We start from the raw sequence: 20936 nt of genomic DNA, 5'->3' as shown, positions 1-20936 counted from the left end.
TGTGCCAACTCCTTAAAATATAACTCTTTATATCTACCTATACATGCACACACACACGCACACACATATGCCTGCATATACACATACATATGTATATAGGCTTATATATGTACTACGTATGCATGTCTACATAGATCTGTGCATCTATATATGTGCATATCATATCATATCTATCTATCTATCTATCTATCTATCTATCTATCTCTCTATCTACCTATCTATCTAATTTCTTATTGGTTCTGTTTTTCTGGAGAATCCTGACTGATAAGGATTTTGGAGTCTCCTTTACTAACCATCTACTATACATACCATTCTCTCACACTGCTGTCTGTGACATCTATGAATTCTTTAGCACTCCTCCTATAAAAAGGTGGAATCTAATTTTCCACTTCTTGAATATGGACCAGTTTTAGTGACTCACCTCTAGGAACGGAATGCAATGGAAGTGGTGCTGGAGGACCCCTGAGGCTAGATTAGAAGATGCAAGGTAGTGTCAGCCTGCTGCTCATGCCCCGCCCCCCCACCCTCTCTGTCTCTCATCTATCTTAGGATGCTTGTGTTGGGATTTACTCACCATATTGTGAGGAGGCCTCTGCTACGTGGAGAGTAGCATAAGTTTCCTCCATGGCCATGTGACGTTCCAGCCAATAGTACCACGTCAGGTGCCAGCTGCCAACCAGCATCAACTCCAGACAGGTGAGAGGAAAAGGCTCCAGATGGTTCCAGCCTCTAACCTCAGAGCTGCCTAGAGATGCTGAGTAGAGCAGAGATGGGCTGTCCCCACTCAGCCCTGCCCAACCTGCAGAATCAAGAGAAAAAACAAAGGATGATGATTATTAAAACCCACTCTTTGGTGGTTGATATTTATATAATAATAACTAGATAGCAGGAACATTGTTTCTCCTTTTATACCGCTAGCTTTTTAAAAAAATTTCTTATAATTATTTGGAATTGTGCATCAACTCATTTATTATCTGTCTTTTCCATTAAATATAAGTTCAACGAGGTAAGGAACTTTTACTATCCTATCTATTGTTTTATCCTAGTGCCTATAAGAGGACTTGGCACATAGAAGGCACCCAGTAAATATTTCTGAATGAATAATCCTCCTGAATCTACTGAATTATATTTTCTTATTTTCTTTCTTCCCTGTCTTCCTTTCTTCCTGCTCTGCCTCAATCTTTCCTTTTCTTTCAACTTCCTTTAATTCTTTCTTATTATCTCCCTTGCTTGTTCCTTTAAAATTTTTAAATGTTTTTTAATGACTTAAGTTTCACATAAATACATTTTTCTTGTAAAAAATTAAAATACTTCAGATAAAATAAAATCCTTCTTGGCCTGGTGTGGTGGCTCACACCTGTAATCCCAGCACATTGGGAGGCCGAGGGGGGTGGATCACCTGAGGTCGGAAGTTTGAGACTAGGCTGGCTAACATGGTGAAACCCCGTTTCTACTAAAAATACAAAAATTAGTTGGGTGTGGTGGTGCGCACCTGTAATCCCAGCTGCTCGGGAGGCTGAGGCAAGAGAATTGCTTGAACTGGGGAGGCAGAGGTTGCAGTGAGCCAAGGTCATGCCATTGCACTCCAGCTTGGGCAACAAGAGTGAAACTCTGTCTCAAAAAAAAAAAAAAAAAGTAAAATCCTTCTTTGCTCACAATGCACCCCCAAGCCTGGCCCTCCTTTCCCTTCACCTCCTTTCTTCCTCACTTTGCCTCCGTGGTCCAGATTGATCTGGAAGAGATGAGTCCCTTCTGACCTCACCCCCACCGCTGCAGCCTCCTAGCCTACCCCTCTGCTGCTGGAGCCTCCTTCTTCTGACACTTCCTTGATATTGCCAGATTAATTGTCCCCAGCCTCTATTTTGAGGGAAACATGCCCCTAAAGCTCTCCAAGGCTCTGTATTACCTAGAGATCAGGGTGCAAACTCTATAACCTGGAGTTCAGACTTCCATGATCTATCTGAGCTCTTTCTAGGCTTTTGGTTCTTCTCCTCTTCCTTTGTGAATCATCAGTTCTAGCTACAAGGGTTTCTCCCCACCTCAGGGCGGCTCTGGTTTTCCCATGGCTACCTTTTTGCAGAGATGTAAAGAGTAGAGTCTTCATGTTTTCAACACTTTGCCAATCTAATCCACCGTTTCAGGTGCTGTTTGCCAAGTCCTCTGGGAATGGTCCCTTCCTCTTCTTGGAAGAGACCTCTCTTCTGTGGGCTTTAACTGCTCACTGCCTTCTCTCTGTTGTTGTCTTTTGTGGGTGCGCCTTGGCTTTCTGTGTGTCCATTATTCTTCATGGGAGTTCAGGCTTGTTTGAGAATAAGGACCACCCTGTGTCTGTTTCATGTGCTTAGAGAGCGAGGACAATGAAGAGGCTTCTAGAAGGTTCTGCCATTGCTTCTATGGTTTCACGTAGCTGCCCTAGAGACAGCACATATTTGATGCCGTCAGGGCCCATGTATTTGTTTCCTGGAGGTTGTCACAGTGGCCAAGTGGATCATAAGAGTTAGTAGATTAGTGGGTTTCTTCAATAAATTCAACAAATATGTATCGAGCACTTGCTATGTGGCAGGCACTACACTTTGGAGAGGGCTAGGGATGGGATGGTAACAAAACAGACTCCAGGCTCTTGTCCTCCCTGCATTTATAGTCTAGTGGAAGAGACAGGCAGATAACTTGCAAATAAACCATCATAACTCAACATGGTCAAGGTGATGTTTGAGATGAGCCGGGAGAACCTGATCACATAAAAGGAACATGGACTTAGCTTTGGGGAGATAGGGAAAGGCTCCGTAAGAAAAGGATTCTTAAAGATGAGATCTGGGTGGGGGGCAGTGGCTTGCACCTGTAATCCCAGCACTTTGGGAGGATGTGGCAGGTGGATCACTTAAGATCAGGAGTTCAAGACCAGCCTGATCAACATGGTGAAACCCCGTCTCTACTAGAAATACAAAAATTAGTCAGGCATGGTTGCACACACATGTAATCTGAGCTACTTGGGAGGTTGAAGCAAGAGAATTGCTTGAATCCAGAGCATGGAGGTTGCAGTGAGCTGAGATCATGCCATTGCACTCCAGCCTGGATGACAGAGCAAGACTCTGTCTCAAAAAAAAAAAAAAAAAAAAAAAAAAAAAGGAAAAAAAGAAGAAGTTGAATCTCTGAATAGACCAATAACAGGCTCTGAAATTGAGGCAATAATTAATAGCCTACCAACCAAAAAATGTTCAGGACCAGACGGATTCACAGCCGAATTCTACCACAGGTACAAAGAGGAGCTGGCACCATTCCTTCTGAAACGATTCCAATCACTAGGAAAAGAGGGAATCCTCCCTAACTCATTTTATGAGGCCAGCATCATCCTGATACCAAAGCCTGGCAGAGATGCAACAAAAAAAGATAATTTTAGAACAATATCCCTGATGAACATTGATGCGAAAATCCTCAATAAAATACTGGCAAACTGAATCCAGCAGCACATCAAAAAGCTTATCCATCAAGATCAACTCGGCTTTATCCCTGGGAAGCAAGGCTGGTTCAACACACGCAAATCAATACACATAATCCATCACATAAACAGAACCAAAGACAAAAACCACATGATTATGTCAATAGATCCAGAAAAGGCCTTCAAAATTCAACAGCCCTTCATGCTTAAAAACTCTCAATAAACTAGATATTGATGGACCGTATCTCAAAATAATAAGAGCTATTTATGACAAACCCACAGCCAGTATCATATTGAATGGGCAAAAGCTGGAAGCATTCCCTTTGAAAACTGGCACAAGACAGGGATGCCCTCTTTCACTACTCCTATTCATCATAGTGTTGGGAGTTCTGGCCAGGGAAATCAGGCATGAGAAAAGAATAAAGGGTATTCAATTAGGAAAAGAGGAAGTCAAATTGTCCTTGTTCACAGATCACATGATTGTATATTTAGAAAACCCCATTGTCTTAGTCCAAAATCTCCTCAAGCTGATAAGCAACTTCAGCAAAGTCTCAGGATACAAAATCAATGTGCAAAAATCACAAGCATTCTTATACACCAAAAACAGAGAGCCAAATCATGAGTGAACTCCCATTCACAACTGCTACAAAGAGAATAAAATACCTAGGAATCCAACTTACTAGGGATGTGAAGGACCTCTTCAAGGAGAACTACAAACCACTGCTCAATGAAATAAAAGAGGACACAAACAAATGGAAGAACATTCCATGCTCATGGATAGGAAGAATCAATACTGTGAAAATGGCCATACTGCCCAAGGTAATTTATAGATTCAGTGCCATCCCCATCAAGCTACCAATGACATTCTTCACATAATTGGAAAAAAACTACTTTAAAGTTCATATGTAACCAAAAAAGAGCCCACATTGCCAAGAAAATCCTAAGCAAAAAGAACAAAGCTGGAGGCATCACACTACCTGACTTCAAACTATACTACAAGGCTACAGTAACCAAAACAGTGTGGTACTGGTACCAAAACAGAGAGATAGACCAATGGAACAGAACAGAGGCCTCAGAAATAACACCACACATCTACAACCATCTGATCTTTGACAAACCTAACAAAAACAAGAAATGGGGAAAGGATTCCCTATTTAATAAATGGTGTTGGGAAAATTGGCTAGCCATATGTAGAAAGCTGAAACTGGATCCCTTCCTTACGCTTTATACAAAAATTAATTCAAGATGGATTAAAGACTTAAATGTTAGACCTAAAACCATAAAAATCCTATTAGAAAACCTAGGCAATATCATTCAGGACATAGGCATGGGCAAGGACTTCATGACTAAAACAACAAAAGCAGTGGCAACACAAGCCAAAATAGACAAATGGGATCTAATTAGACAAGAGCTTCTGCACAGCAAAAGAAACTACCATCAGAGTGAACAGGAAACCTAGAGAATGGGAGAAAATTTTTGCAATCTACCCATCTGACAAAGGGCTAATATCCAGAATCTATAAAGAACTTAAACAAATTTACAAGAAAAAACAACCTCATCAAAAAGTGGACAAAGGATACGAATGGACACTTCTCAAAAGAAGACATTCATACAGACAACAGACACATGAAAAAATGCTCATCATCACTGGCCATCAGAGAAATACAAATTAAAACCACAATGAGATACCATCTCACACCAGTTAGAATGGCGGTCATTAAAAAGTCAGGAAACAACAGATGCTGGAGAGGATGTGGAGAAATAAGAACGCTTTTACACTGTTGGTGGGAGTGTAAAGTAGTTCAACCATTGTGGAAGACAGTGTGGCGAATCCTCAAGGATCTAGAACTAGAAATACCATTTAACCCAGTGATCCCAATACTGGGTATATACCCAAAGGATTATAAATCATGCTACTATAAAGACACATGCACATGTATGTTTATTGTGGTACTATTCACAATAACAAAAACTTGGAACCAACCCAAACATTCATCAATGATAGACTGGATTAAGAAAATGTGGCACATGTACACCATGGAATACTATGCAGCCATGAAAAAGGATGAGTTCATATCCTTTGCAGGGACATGGATGAAGCTGGAAACCATCATTCTGAGCAAACTATCACAAGGACAGAAAGTCAAACACCACATGTTCTCACTCATAGGTGAGAACTGAACAATGAGAACACTTGGACACTGGGCAGGGAACATCACACATGGAGGCCTGTTGTGGGGTCGTGGGCAGGGGGAGGGATAGCATTAGGAGAAATACCAAATGTAAATGACTAGTTAATGGGTGCAGCAAACCAACATGGCACATGTATACCTATGTAACAAACCTGCACATTGTATACATGTACCCTAGAACTTAAAGTATTTAAAAAAAAAAAGAGAGATCTGAAGGAGAAAGAAGAGTTTTCCAGACGACAGTAGGATAAAGAGCAAACAGACAGAGGGAGGCACAGCACAGTGGATTGGAGGAGAAAGGGAGAGAGAGAGAGAGGGAGAGAGAGAGATAATAGAGAGAGAAGAGGAGAGAGTCAAAGACCTCAGGTCAGAATACCCAGCAAAGTAACAGCAACCTGGGACCTGTTTACTAGGACTAGACGTAACAGATGGACTTGTTAGAACTTGGACTTGTTTCCTTATGGAACAGAAAGGGCAGTCCAGCTGTCCTCACCTCGGACACTTGCAGTGGTGCCCTGCCTGGGCCCCAGCAGGTGCACATTATGGCATGACATGCAGGTCATTTTCACATCTGTGCATTGGGAACCTAAGCCAAGTGCTGTCTCCTTTGCCCATGCGGTCAAGACTCTTCATGTTCCCCACTCTGACTTTGACACAAAATCTATTCCTTTCTCAGGCTTCCCCGAGAAGGCCATCCTCCTGAGTGACGGGGGCTTGCTGACGTTTTGTAAAGGATGCAGGGAGTCGTGGGGAGGGCTCACATAGCGGATCCCAGGCAGCTCACACAGTTAGAACCTTTTTTCTTCTGAGGCTTCCTTGGATGTGCCAATGACTTGTTGTCTCCTCCCTCTGCTCCTCCACCTCTGCCTCCTCTCAGAAGAAAAGCAGCCCCGCCTGCTCCTCTGATCCCAGCACCAGCTGACCCAAGCCCCTGCGTGGGTTGATCAAAGCGCTTGCCTGACAAAACTGGGTCTCTCCCTGGGGGAAGGATTCTCATACCAGCTAAAAGGAAAAAAAATAATATCGTTGCGGGGGAAGATAAAATAAGCCTGGGAACATTGGCAGCTGGAGCGTCTTATCGGTATGGACCGAGGGTCTGCTCCAGCTGAGAGCCAGCAGTGGGGAGAGGCATACTCACTTCTTTTGCACACCCTTGAGTGACTCCCCCTGGGGCTTTCAACAGCACTTTTGTAGGTAGTGAGCTCCCCTGCAGGGAAGAGATGTTACTTTGAACTGGCATCATCGTCAGCCCTGGATTTTGTCTATTCTGCTCATTTCCCTTTCTTCTACTTTCAGTTTTTTAACCCTTGACATTCAACAAATATTTACTGAAGTCTTTCATGTGTTAGGAATCAAACTAGGCATTGACCAAGGAGAGAGAGATTTTCTGGATGGGTCGAGGGAACTCAAAGGAGACTTATGCACACTGTCCCCTTTCTCCTGGGAAAGTGCTCAAGTCCCATCACCATGGTGACCACCGACCTAGTTGTGTCCATCTTGAACCCTCCCTTTGGGCACCTGACCCAGGCTAGGTCTATGGATCTTCTCTCTGGGATTTTTGGTCTTAAGAGACATTGGTTAATCCCCTATCTGAAGTAGAGGCTGTACGACGTTACGCTCAAGTGCTTGGAGTGCGGGTGCGGAGGCCATGTCACGCCTCCCCCAAGCCCCAACATGAGGAGAAAAGCAGTGTGCATTAAAGAAGAATAAACCAACAGTGAAAGGAAAAAAGAGCGAGGATTTGGGGACAAAATCCTGATGAGATTCAATCTCCAGGCTTTTCCGGTTGTCATCAAACTGGGCTGCATGCCTGCTCTTCCCCCACGTCTGCTTTCTCAATTTTTATTTGCAGTAAAGTCAATAAATTTCCATTTTTGCCAAAACTGGTTTGAATTGAGATTCTGTCACTTGCAACCAAACTGATACAAAGAGTTCATTAAAATGAGATACACGAGGTTCTTTGCAGTAAATGGGTTTCTCTGAAAATAAAGAAAAAGGCAGAAGGATTGATTATTTCAAATCATTACAACCTAGAGTATGTGAGAAGGTCTGTGAGTGCCTAGTAAAATGTGTGATGCTTAACAGAGCCCCATGCATGTTAGTTTTTGTCTTGCCCTCCCATCCCCTTATCTTCACTTCCTGGAAATCTATTTCAAGTTAGACGCCGGAAAGCAAAAGGCATTTTAAAACAAGTTTTCTGTGTCCTTGTAGATTACTAATCTTCTAAGTGGTATGAAGTAGCCCGGGTGATCTAATGCTTCTCTGATGTCCTACTTTTTCATGGGCTCAAGCTGCAAATGCACTTAATATATAGCCAAAATTATATTGGGAAAATCTGAGTCACAGAGGCATATAAATGGGGAGCTCTGTTACTGGAAAATCATGGCTTTTAAGAGAATGGATTTTCTATAGAACACTTGGGCACACCAGAAGATATACAGGGTGTTAGTCTGATCGCTCACATAATCAGAAACTGCTGGGCTTAATGTGCATAAACTTCACAGGTCACTGCTATGGTCTGAATGTTTGTGTCTCCCCAAAACTAATATGCTGAATCCCTAACCTCCAAATGGATGGTATTAGGAGGTGGAGCCTTTGGGAGGTGATTAGGTCATCAGGGCTCCACCCTCATGAGTGGGATTCCCAGAGAGACCTTTTTCCCTTATTCTATGTGAGGGTGCAGCCAGAAGGTGCCAGGTATGAAGCAGAAGATGGGCTCTCACAGACACTGAATCTCCTGGTACCCTGATCTTGGATTTTCAAGCCTCCAGAACTGTGAGAAACAAATTTGTTGTTTCTAAGCTACCCAGTTTATGGCATTTTGTTATTGAAAGGTTCTTGTATCAGTTCGAACCCCAAGAGCACGCCAACAGACAACATGAGGCTGTGTGAAGCAACATGCTGTTTTAATGAGTGCCTGGGTAGAGGCGGGTTGAGGCCTAAAATGGTGTCAGCCCCAAGTGAGGACGGGGCAGGGGTTTTATAGTCTCCTGTAAACAGGAAGTGTACGAGATGGACATAACTGCTACGTGGTGCCCAGATGGCCTCTTTATTGATCTTCAGGGGTAGGTGTCTTCCGGCCAGGGTACATGTCTTCCGGCTGGCTCTCTTCCTGCTTCTGCTATCTTGCTGGTGCAAGCTGCTGGCGCAAGTAGTTTTGTGCCTTGAGACTGGGCCTGAGAACGGAGGAATTATTCATTCCCTTAAGCTTTCAGGCCCCAGAGAGAATCTTTCAGTTATAGCCGCCCAAATAGACCAAGGCAGTCACTTGGTCTTTGTCCAAAATGACTCCGTGAGTAGTTTCTAGAATATCTTTTAAATGCTTTTTAAAAAGCATTTAAGGCCACACCTTTTAAAATGCTTTGTTTCTATGTGGTTTGCCATTTGTTGATGCCTGCCTTCTATTAACACAGCACGTTTTGAATAAGTCATTACACTGACCAAGGTTTGCCTTTGAACTAGATCTCTATCTTGCAAATAGTGGCTAAGTTGCAGACTTCACAATGCAACTGTTTACATTAGGAAAATAAAAGTGTATAACAGAAGGGTTAATTGAGAAAGGAATCAAGACTACATTGGAATGATAGAAGCAATCATACATACATATATATATATATGCAGTATATAAAATATGTACTGCCTTATATATATATATAAAGAGACAGAGTGATTTAGAGAGAGAGAGAAGTGTAGGCTTCTTCTAGGCTCTTGCTGCCAATTCTGAGTGACAACTGTCATCAGAAATTCAGGGTCTTTGATGTCTGCATTGAAATCCCACCAACTGTCATGGTTAAAGCTGTGCAGAAGTTCTAATTACTATGCATAGCTTGCACGTAACATAAATAGTTGTAACCTTTCTGCAAAGTGCAAAGTCAGGAAATGTTAATCCATAGGGAAGCCATCCCTAGGCCATGGCTCCAACCTGATCGGTAATTCCTGTTCTTGTTCTCTGATTTAAAAAAAAAAAAAAAAAGAGATTCCTCTCTCTACAGTAGCTCAGTCTCTATTATGCTGTGTGTGCATTAGTAAAATTGATCTCCATGAGAGTTCTTCAAACTGAATTACTTAACAGCATTGTTTAGGGCTGGTGCAGAGGGAAAGAAGTCAGCAGGACCAGGACTTAAGGAAGTTGCTAACGTGGAGACTTATTGAGGCTTCCACACTTTGCAAAACATGTCTGGCCATTGCTTAGTAGAAGCCTGCTGCACTTTACACCTGGAAAGCAAGCCCTCTGAGCACAGGCTCTTGGCAAAAATCGCACGAAGACTCCTCATTTGGAGGTTATGTGAATTGTATGTATTAGTTTCAGTTCACTCTGGTTTCTCAAGGTAATGACACAATTCAGGCTGATTTTTGAGTGGAAAGCTCTTACCTTCCAATTCTGAAGTTTTTTCTTTTCAATTTTATTTTATAAAATTCGTAATAGGGCAGGCAAAAAAGAAAGAAAGAAGAAAAAAGATGAACCAAGTGAAGTCAGGTATTAACACAAACTTAAAAGCTGTTTTCATTTAGTCTTGGACCTCACAGGACCCTCAGTACAGGCAAGGGGGTCCTGCGAGGGAGGATCTTAAAGCAAAGATAGGACCTGCCAGGCTGCTATGTGGGCTGCTTATCCCAGGGCACATGAGGGAAGAGTCTGGGGAGGGGACAGGTAGGTGGTCCACCTTAGGACAGGTTCAGGGGAGTGAGGCATTTGCCTACATTTAAGACAGCCCTAAAAAAGATCAAGAATCAATATAAATAATATGTTAATGCAATATTTAAAAAATCAAAATGAATGCAAAAATAATCTATAAGAAATAAAATATAAAATTTTGAATAAAGTTAGGATCAACCCCTGCACTCAGACGACTTACCCTCCTCAACCCTTTCCTGCCCTGTCCATGGTGCCTACTTATCAGTGACTGCCACCCCAGCACCTAAGAGCATCATAGTGCGATGATAAAGCAGGTTCAAGCTATCTACTCTACCTTGGTGGTGTTTCCCACCTGTATCAGTCCATTTCCGTATTGCTATAAAGAGCTGCCCAAGACTGGGTAGTTTATAAAGGAAAGAGGCTTAATTGACTCACCATTCAGCATGGCTGGGGAGGCCTCAAGAAACTTACAATCATGGCAGAAGGTGAGGCGGAAGTAAGGCACCTTCTTTACAAGCCAGCAGGAAGGGAAGAACGCCTTATGAAACCAGATCTCATCATAACTCACTCACTATCACGAGAACAGCATGGGGGAACCGCCCCCATGATTCAACTACCTCCTCCTCATCTCTCTCTTGACACCTGGGGATTATGGGGATTACAATTCAAAATGAGGTCTGGGTGGGAACACACAGCCTAATCATATCACCACCTTTTGCTGTAATCATAATGTCATTGTTCGTGGTTATATACTGTGGACTCATATTCCACTCCAGACACTACTGAGTTCTCTACACCACAAATTCATTTAATTCTAACAGGTGAGGTAGGTGACAGTGTCCACAGGTGCTGAATTTGAGGCTCAGAGAGGTTCAATCACATGATCCCAGGCAAGTGAAGAGCTGGGGTTCCAATTCAAGACTATCTGATTTCAAGACTGTGCCCTTCATCAGAGCACCATACTCCAACTCCAGAGTGAGCCAAGGTTCAGTCATAGACAGAGGGAATCAGGAACACTGCAAAGAGCATCAAGGAATCTAAGCGGAATTCCCCATGATGACCTTTTATTGACACACGATTGGTCTACACTTCGCTTGGACCTTTGCAGCAATGGGGAATTTCTTGTTTTCTAGGGCAGTTTCTCCATGTTGGGGCCATTCATGCTTTTATGGAACCAAATCTGCCACCTCATTATGTCCACATATTGTTCCCATATTTCCCTTTTGTAATAACTCTTCCTTTGCTGGTAATATGTTTTCTTGCCATCGTCTGTTGTTGAAACTCCTAATTATTCCTTGAAACCCGTATCAAATAACCCCATCTTTATATATCTTTGTCATATTCTCTAGATCAATTGTTATTCCTCCATCTCTGGTCTGTTGGCATTTTATACTTCTTTATGTTCTTATTTTTTTTTTTTTTTTTTTTTGAGATGGAGTCTCGCTCTGTCACCCAGGCTGGAGTGCAGTGGCCGGATCTCAGCTCACTGCAAGCTTCCGCCTCCCGGGTTTACGCCATTCTCCTGCCTCAGCCTCCCGAGTAGCTGGGACTACAGGCGCCTGCCACCTCGCCTGGCTAAGTTTTTTTGTATTTTTAGTAGAGACGGGGTTTCACTGTGTTAGCCAGGGTGGTCTCGATCTCCTGACCTCATGATCCGCCCGTCTCGGCCTCCCAAAGTGCTGGGATTACAGGCTTGAGCCACCGCGCCCGGCTATGTTCTTATTTTTACTACAATTTTTGGATGTAGTTATTTGTTGGCACATTTACCTATCTGCGAGGCTGTGGATTCCTCAAGGGTAAGAACTATGTCTTGTTTATCTTTGGGCCTCAAACACCCAGCCCATTGTCTGGCTCACACTGAAAATGCTTTTGTGGGAGTCAGGAGAACTAGACAGATCTACTGAGAATTCTCCTTGTAAGTGTACCCTTCATAAGCTGGGAATAGCCTGTGGCTCCTCTCCTGTTACAGAGGAAGCAAGATGGACTTTGGAGTCAAATAGACCCAGGTTTGAATCTAAGTCCTGCCTGTCCTACTTTCTAGATGAGTTACTATGGACACATTATGTTAATCTTTATTTTATTCTTTTCTCTTTTCTGCTTCCTCTTCTCCCCCACCACCCCAATATTCTCATTTTCTCTCTTTCCACTTTTGCTTCTTACCTATTCACACGCAGCCTCTAGCAGGGCCATCACAGGGCCCAGTGCTTGCCCAAGGCCTGCGTACAACTCTCCCATTCCAACTCCAGGCTATTTCTAAAGCCTGAGGGTGACTCTGCAAAGAGAAAACTTTTCGATTATCAGGCACTGCTGCTTAATCTATCAGAGCACCGGCTGGCCCTGCAAAATCCCTCCCAGAGCACAGCATCGATCTTTGATTTTAATGATGTAAAGGGAAGAAAACAGATATCCTTCAATGGTGGGGTCCCCATTAGGGAGGTGTCTTCACAGTGAAGGGGGATCCCAGGAGCAAATGGTAACCCCTGAGGGCCTGGAGCTCTGGGGGTCAGGCTTGCTTGGCACTGACATTCATTGAAGTGCAAGCCCTGAAAGCAGGAATATTTTCATGCACTACCTCTTCCTAAGGTAGAAGATGTCCATCCCCACAGAGCATATGCCTCCTTAGACAAGAGGAAGATGGAATTTAAACTTTTCCTTCTCTTCTCCCCTCCACAAAGTTTCTATTATATGAGAAAAAGGGACTTTAAACCCCACTACATTTAAAGATTTTAATAGGTAATGCTTGGTTATGCCTGTGATGTAGAGACTGTGACAAAACACAGAATTAGATGCCTAAGAATCAAATGACACAAAATACTTCAATGAAATCATTGGAATATGTGTACCCACGTCTGCAGGCTTTAACTCTGTGCTGAAAAAGCAGACACCCAGATCTGTGGGGAACACACGGGGCAGCCTAAATCCTCCTGAGGATTCCAAGCTTGAGTCGTGTCATTTCCAAGGTAAGCATTTTAAAAATTCTGCATTTCCAAAACTCGTGGCCCAGGTGATGAGGGCATGAAATTCAAATCTCTTATTCTACTGTCTCCTGCTGCTTTTGAGCTCAGTGAGAATTTCAGAGCACTGATCTGTTTTTATGCCTCCAGTTTATTCTGCACCACAACCCAAGGCAATGCCAACATGTAAAGGATGATTCTACAGATTGCAGCCACTGTGCTGTTCCCATGTCTGACAAGCAAAGGGCAGTGCAAAGCTGTGGGGGGTTGGGGGGTGGGGCTCCAGGGAGAAAGAGAAGGCTGGACTCCAAAGGGACAAGAAAGAGGTGATGGAAAATGAGGCTTTTTTTGTCACTCTGTATGCATGGTGGAAATACATTGCTTTTGTTGTTCATCCAGCCTCATTTTGGTGAGTCACTTTTTCTCTATTGTATGTGTTCTGATGGTACTGATAAAAACATGCACAGGTTACTTCCTTTTGTCCTTCAGAGACACATTCTACTTTTTTTTTTTTTTCCCCCCACATTCTCTGCCTGGGAGGCTGAGCTCTAGGAATCTCATCACCTGGGCTCTCTTCTCCTTGGCTTCTGGTTGGATTTATCCAATGAGAGGCATCGACAGGAGACCCGTGCTGGGAGGATGAGGTTATTTATCAGGCTTTTTCTCTCTGGGTTGCTCCCAGCTCATGCAGGTGCCTTCTACTGCCTCTGGGTTCTAGGAACTGTCTCCCTTATGCCTTTCACCAGGAGAAGTAACAGCTTCTGGCTGTTCTTAACCCTGGGGTTCTTCCTCATCCCTTGTAAATTGCCTCCATTCTGCACACCTCTTTGTAAAGAGTCTCTTTACTAAGCTCACCTCAAACATCCCATGAGCATGATGTCTGTTTCTTATTATCAACTTGACTGATAATACTGTATACCCCATTCCCCCCTCAGTATTCCCTCAAAGTCAAAACCAAACACTGTGGATGGTCCCATGCCCCACATGGGTCCCTTCATTCTTTCAGAGATATTTACCGATGATATACTGTAAGCCAGGACTGTTCTGAGCATTGAGGAGTACAGGGGCAAAATGGCACACCCAGTTTTGCCCTCATGGCACTTACATCTCAGTGGGGGAGACTAGAAAAAGACTAATCAATCACACACGCTTCAGATCATCTCAGATAGCTGTTCAGACGATAAAGAAAAGAAAGAAAGGTGGCAGCAAATAGCTGGGTGGGTGTAGGTGGGTTGAGAACCTTAGGTCATGTGGTCAGAGAGAGTGGTTCTGGGAAGATGACCATTAAAAGGCATTGTGGATGACAAGAAAAATAGGGAGAAACACAAATCACATGAAAGGAACAGCAAAGGACAAGTATCTAGGAACAAGAATGAGTTTGACATAAAGAAAAGAAAGAGGGCCGGGCACGATGGCTCATGCCTGTAATCCCAGCACTTCGGGAGGTTGAGGCGTGTGGATCACCTGAGGTCAGGAGTTCGAGACTAGCCTGGCCAACATGGTGAAACCCTGTCTCTACTAAAAATACAAAATTAGCCAGGCATGTTGGCGCATGCCTGTAATCCCAGTTACTCAGGAGGCTGAGGCAGGAGAATTGCTTGAACCTGGGAGACACAGGTTGTAGTGAGCTGAGATCGTGCCATTGCACTCCAGCCTGGGTGACAAGAGCAAAACTCCATTTCAAAAAATAAAAATAAAATAAAAATAAAAAGGAAAAGAAAGAGGCCAGTGTCCCTGAAGAATAGTAAGCCGAAGATAGGTAATGAGGTTAGAGAGATGCCGGGGCCTGATTATGTGGTTAAGGGAACAAAGGACTTAGATCTTATTCTGAGGGAGAGAGGGACATTGCAGGAATTTAACACAGGAGTGATGTCATCTTTTGCATATTTGTTAAAAATCCCTCTGGCTGCCATCTCACAATGGCAGTGGCTACATGATCTCTTGTCTCCTCTGTATATATCATTGACCATTGTCTTTCCCATTGAGGCACCCTGGCTTGGGAGGTGGCATCCCATCTACTGTGTGATTGGGTAGAAATCTAGACACCTTCCTTGAACTGCTCCACCTCACTTATCCTCTCCATTCAGCAGCTGCACCCATCCTTTCTGCTTCTTTTGCAATTCCCCTGTCAGCTTTCACCCACTCTGTCCCTACTTAGGTTGGGAACCTTGTCATTTCTTGTACCAATTCCTACAGCAACTTCTCTACTTCCATCCTCTTGTACCTCTGGTCCATTTCCCACTCCACCACAAGGGTGATTTTATTAGAATGCACTCCCCAGCTTCCTGTCCCTGAATGACTTCTCATTATATCCCAGGCTGGGCAGTATTTAGCCCCTACCCACCTTCCTAGTCTCCTTGCCTCATAATACTCTTAACAGATGCCCTGTGATCTTGCTTCTTGGACCTCTTAACCTGTCAGAGTCTGCTCCTTCTCACCTCCAGGTCTCTTCTGCTGCTGTCCCCTCCAACCTTCCTGGGATGCTGATCCTCTGTGGCTCCCAGCTATGCCTGTTGTCAGTAATCGCCTCCTTGGTAAAGCCAGTTATCATGCTCCACCCATGAGGCTGTTGGCCTATGCTCTAGGTAGTTCTATTTCTGTTCTTCCCACACTGTTTGGTAACTTGTTTACTTATTTATCTTCTCCACTAGACTGTGTTCTCCTGCTAAAGAGATTGGGTATGGGAGCCCTGGAGCAGGTCCTGAGGTTCTGCAAGTCTCTCCCTGCCTCTTTGGTTGGTGAATTGGGGGTAATTCCCAGGATCCTGAAGGAGAAGCCCTCAGGCAGGGGTGGCCTGGAGGCTTAGAGCAACAGCAATTCACTAGCTGTTATCTGTTCTCCTACTGTTAGAATACTGAATGGCCTGCACTTAGCAGCTGCTCAGCAAATCTTTGCTGAACAAATGCATGATATTCTGCCTCCTCCATGAAGCCTTGCCTGACTTTACCTCTGGTTTACACATATGATGCCTTTTGGAAAAGCACTGAATTTTTGGACAAAACTACATAAATGACTGTTGAATGATTCTCCACCCCAGTTCAAAGGCAAGGCTTCCTTATAGTAATACCTTATAGTAATACCTTATAGTAATTATCTTATAATAGCAAGGTGCTATACTTATTCCCATTTTACGGATGACAAAACAGTGGCACACAGAGAGAAATAAGTCACCCACTCCTCTCAGCTAATACGTGCTGGAGTTGGGATTGGAGCCCAGGTAGGTTGGGCCCAGAGTCCACTCATGTATTGACTGTGAATGAAGGGCACAGGAGAGCCTCCCATTGTAGGCTGCAAAGATCCCGGGCAGCTCCCACAGCCCAGCCCTCACAGCCACCACTGCTGCTGCCTTTTCCTGTTGCAGAGAATGATTTGGGGGTCGAAAAGATTAAAAATGCAAAGTGGCATTTGAGTTTGTCCGTCGCATCATGTTCAGTTTAGTTATTCTTCGGAGATTTTTTAAAGTCAGTGCAGGTGACTAGGAACATCACTGATACATCAGAGAGGATGACTTTAGCCAAGCTACTTACATCCTCTGTGCCTCCGTTTCCCTATCTGCCCAATGGGGATAATAATAGTACATGTTTTATAAAGTTGTAAGAATTAAATGAGTTAATAGATGCTGAATGTTTAGGACAGTGCTGTATGCATTGTAAATACCCAATAACTGACTCTTTTTCCCCTCCTCCTTCTCCTCCTCCTCCTTCTATGAGGTTTGGGGCTCAGTTTAAACATCACTTCCTCAGGGAGGTTTCCTTAACCTTAGGTCAGGTCAGTGCTCCTCGATAAGCATTTCCCTAGAGCTGTCCATTCCATTCCATGATTTTCTCTGCAATTGTATGTGTATGTGCATATTTGTGTGCACAGGTGCATAAATATGCATATACACACATGCACACATGCATATATATATATATATATATAACCATTCTTCTAGGCCTGTCTATACTGTTTGTGACTGCACCATAATGTCCATCTCAGAGCTTGGCACCTAGCATAGCCTCAGTAGGTATTTCTAGAATGGATACTGGGTGAGATGTTTAACTATCACCATCTAAGACTGGCCCCGATATCCCCAATTCTGGCTTTCTTTTCACTACAGCACACCACAGCTCTACCCACAGCCCCCTCCAGCCTCTCCCAGAGGGATCTGGAGAAACTGTGTCAGCTATGAGCTAGGCTCAGGGCTCCCCTCAATCCTGTTAGGTCTGTCATACCCAATACTGGATGATTTATAAAGAAAGAGAGGTTTAAACAGTTCCACGTGGCTGGGGAGGCCTCACAGTCATGGCGCAAGGTGAAAGGCATGTGTTACATGGTACAGGCAAGAGAGGAATGAGAGAACCAAGCAAATGAGGTTTCCCCTTAGAAAACCATCGGATCTCGTGAGACTTATTCACTACCAACAGAACAATATGGGGGGAAACCGCCCCTGTGATTCAATTATCTCCTACTGGGTCCCTCCCACAACACAGGGGAATTATGGGAGCTACAATTCAAGATGAGATTTGCATGGGGACACAGCCGAACCATATCAGAAGGATAAAAGGGAATTTCTTTTGCTTATACTTTTTTTTTGAGATAGGGTCTCACTCTGTCACTTAGGTTGGAATACACTGGTGTGATCATGGCTCACTGCAGCCTTGAGTTCCCAGACTCAAGCAATCTTTCTGCCTCAGCCTCCTGAGTAGCTGAGACTACAGGTAGGCACCACCATGCCCTGCTAATTTTTGTATTTTTTGTAGAGGTGGGTTTTCACCATGGTGCCCCAGCTGGTCTCCTAGGGTCAAGCAATCAGCCTGCCTTGGCCTCCCAAAGTGTTGGGATTACAGGTGTGAGCCACCGTGCCCAGACTAAGGACACTTTTACATGTATCTCCTGAGATACAAGATTCCAAGGCCTCCACTCAGAATTCCAGAGCAAAGTTATTGAACAAATATGGAGGAAGATAGCAGTTGTGGCCTCCAGCCTTGCTGGGTTGACTTCCTGGCAGCCAGCAGGATAGAGTCAGGGCTGTTGTGGGCTGAGCTGGAGGTTTGTATTGGAGGTTTGTGTGCATGTGGGGTGGAGTGGGGACAGCACCAGATCCAATGGGCTCCTTCCTGGGGCTCAATCCTTCCCAGATTTACTCTTTCCACCCCAAACTGAGGATATCGGAATTTGAGATGAGAAGAAAAATAAAACTTTTGAGAAAGAAAACACAGGCTTTCTAGGACACTCAGGTTTGACTCTGAGCCCCAAGATCTTCATGCTTTAGGCTCTTTTCTCTGCTATCCATTCAACCTCTGTGAAGCTCCTTCCAAAGCACTGCTCTTGTGCTCTGTTTATTCAAAATACAGTCTCAGTGGAGCTTAAATGAGAACAGAGAGGGATAGAACAGACCAGAACATTTTCTTCACACAGTTCCAAACAAGCTTGAAAGAGGAGAGGTCAAATCCACTCCAGCTTTTATATTTTCTCTAGATCCAGCCTCCCTTTCTTCCCCATTTCCCCCCCATGTCCACATTTAAGAGCAAAGAAGAACATTCTTGTGACTTTAAGTATTTAAGCTGCTGGTACAGGTTAAGTTTTGGAAAAGCGTGGGCATGCTTGGTTTTGCAGTCAATCTAGAGCAATTTTCGGAAGGCCAGGCCCTTTCTGCATTTTCAATTTCTTTCAAATGAAAATAGCTTTATTGTTTTCACTGATTATAAAGGTAAGCAATCTGTCTGGCTTTACTGGCTTAGAATTCATACTGAGGTCAAATCCCTTCTTACATTTAGATTATATAGCTTGAGCACCAGCTTGCTATTGCAGGAATGTATTGACCTTTCTGGGGTCTTTTATTTTTTTCTGTGTCAAGTCCAAGAACTCCAAGGACCTTACTCAGTCCTAGCACTGATTTTCAGTTACCACATTCGCAACCGAGTGCACAGGAAGAAACTGGCAGCTGCACAGGAAGCTGCATAGGTAGGTACATAGGCAGACCTGGACTGCATAGGAAGAAACTGATAGTTTCTCTAGTCTGTGTATTGCAGCCACCCAGATTGAGGATCTGAAGAGGATGCTGGCCCAGTCATGTGCTGCAGTGCTCACAGCTGCAGTGATGTTGGCCGGGCAGGGCTCCTAAGGGTGTCTCTTGTTCTGGGACTATCTTCAGCAATGTCTTGAGTTTCCACATAGCGAGGACTAAACTCTGACCTTTTCATCTCTTGCCTGAATTCCTATCTGAGGGACCAAGGTTTGTCATGCCCTACAAACCATAAAATCTCATCAGATGGGTTTTATTTAACCCTTTATAACATGACTTACTTTCCAACCCGACTCTGGCATAACATCATGTAGCAGATAAAAAAGAAAATCAAACTTCTTTATCCCCAGATGTTTCTTTGCTATATTTTGAAATGGCCCTCCAGAACCATCTTTTGTGGAAGAAAATTTGCATCTGTAAAGAATCTTTGTTAAGGTAACTAGTTCTTTCCCCTTCTAGGGCCTCCCAATCGTGAAGAGATTAACTTAGAGTCTAGCACTTTTTAGTGGTCTGAACAGGAAACATTTGCCATCTATTGCCTCTGAGGGTGGCCACCTATTGCGACTTCATCTACATAACAAGGACCTCAGTCTCCACAACTTCTTATCTTACCCTAGACAGTCCTTTCTATTGATTCCAGGTTTTTTAATAACTCTTTCAGCCAACTGCCAGTCAGAAAACCTGTGAATCCACCTGTGATCTGTAAACTCCCTCCCTACCCACCCCCACTATACCATGTGAGGTATACATTAGTTCATTCTGGAAAGGTGAGCCTGCCTTTCTGGACCAAACCAGTGTATACCTCACATGTATTGATTGATGCCTTATGTCTCCCAAAAATGAATAAAAGCAAGCTATAAACCATCCACCTTGGACACATGTTCTCAGGACCTCTTGGGACTGTAAATGGGGCCATGGTTACTCATATTCAGCTCAGAATAAACCTCTTTAAATATTTTTACAGGATTTAATTCTTGTTGTCAATAATAGGTAACCTGCCCAGTATTAAACTCCATTTCTCACTCATCTGATTCCTGCTGAGTCCCTGCTCATAACAATTGTCAAAATATGAGCACACATGTCTGCACAACACACACACACACACCTCCCAGTAGCTTCCTGGTTATACCCATAGCACACATTCCCTATTCTATGTTCTTACTCCTCATTATTCAAAGTGTGGTCACCTGTTGAGCAGCCTCAGCATCCTCTGAGCTTGTTAGCAATTCTCAGGCTTCACTCCAGACCAACTGACTTGGAATCTGTATTTTAACAAGTTCCGTGGTGACTCATATGCTCCATCCTCTCCCTGCTGGGAAACCTTTCTTTTTCCAACTACAGGGCCTCGAGATGCTGCCTGCCTGTGTCTGGACTGACCCCCAGAGCCTGTAATGTCATGCTTCAGCCTGACTGGTGGTCTCCATGGATGCCTCTGGCCCCACCTCTGAGTTTCTTTTGGACCCTGGAGTGGAGCCATTCTCACATGGTTAACAAGAATTCTGGACAGAAATATAGTTGTAAGTAAGCATTAACCAGGCTGCACTTTGACCCACTTCCGAGTAACTGAAAGCCTCTCAATGCTAGACACTGGCTATTTGCATCCCCATTGTTTCTGTAGCTAGGATTTCTGACGTTAGAATCCTAAGCCTTTTGTTTCAGAATTGCTTAAGCAGATCCTGAATTCCAGCAAAACAGCTGATGCCAACAGGTT

General features: G+C 43.8%; 1 long non-coding RNA gene across 1 annotated transcript; it reads right to left on the bottom strand.

The window, feature by feature from the left end:
- Window positions 1-8691: 8691 nt before the first annotated feature.
- Window positions 8692-20473, bottom strand: LOC126954356 (uncharacterized). The gene is made up of 3 exons (XR_007725601.1): window positions 20413-20473; window positions 12425-12536; window positions 8692-8804 (listed from the first exon to the last, which is right to left on the bottom strand). It is a non-coding gene; the product is annotated as an uncharacterized LOC126954356 (long non-coding RNA).
- Window positions 20474-20936: the final 463 nt, after the last annotated feature.

Source organism: Macaca thibetana, chromosome 5 (genome assembly GCF_024542745.1).
Source record: "Macaca thibetana thibetana isolate TM-01 chromosome 5, ASM2454274v1, whole genome shotgun sequence".
Lineage (NCBI taxonomy): Eukaryota > Metazoa > Chordata > Mammalia > Primates > Cercopithecidae > Macaca > Macaca thibetana.
Note: the sequence above shows the minus strand (reverse complement) of the source record. Positions and strands in the feature narration are given on the sequence as shown.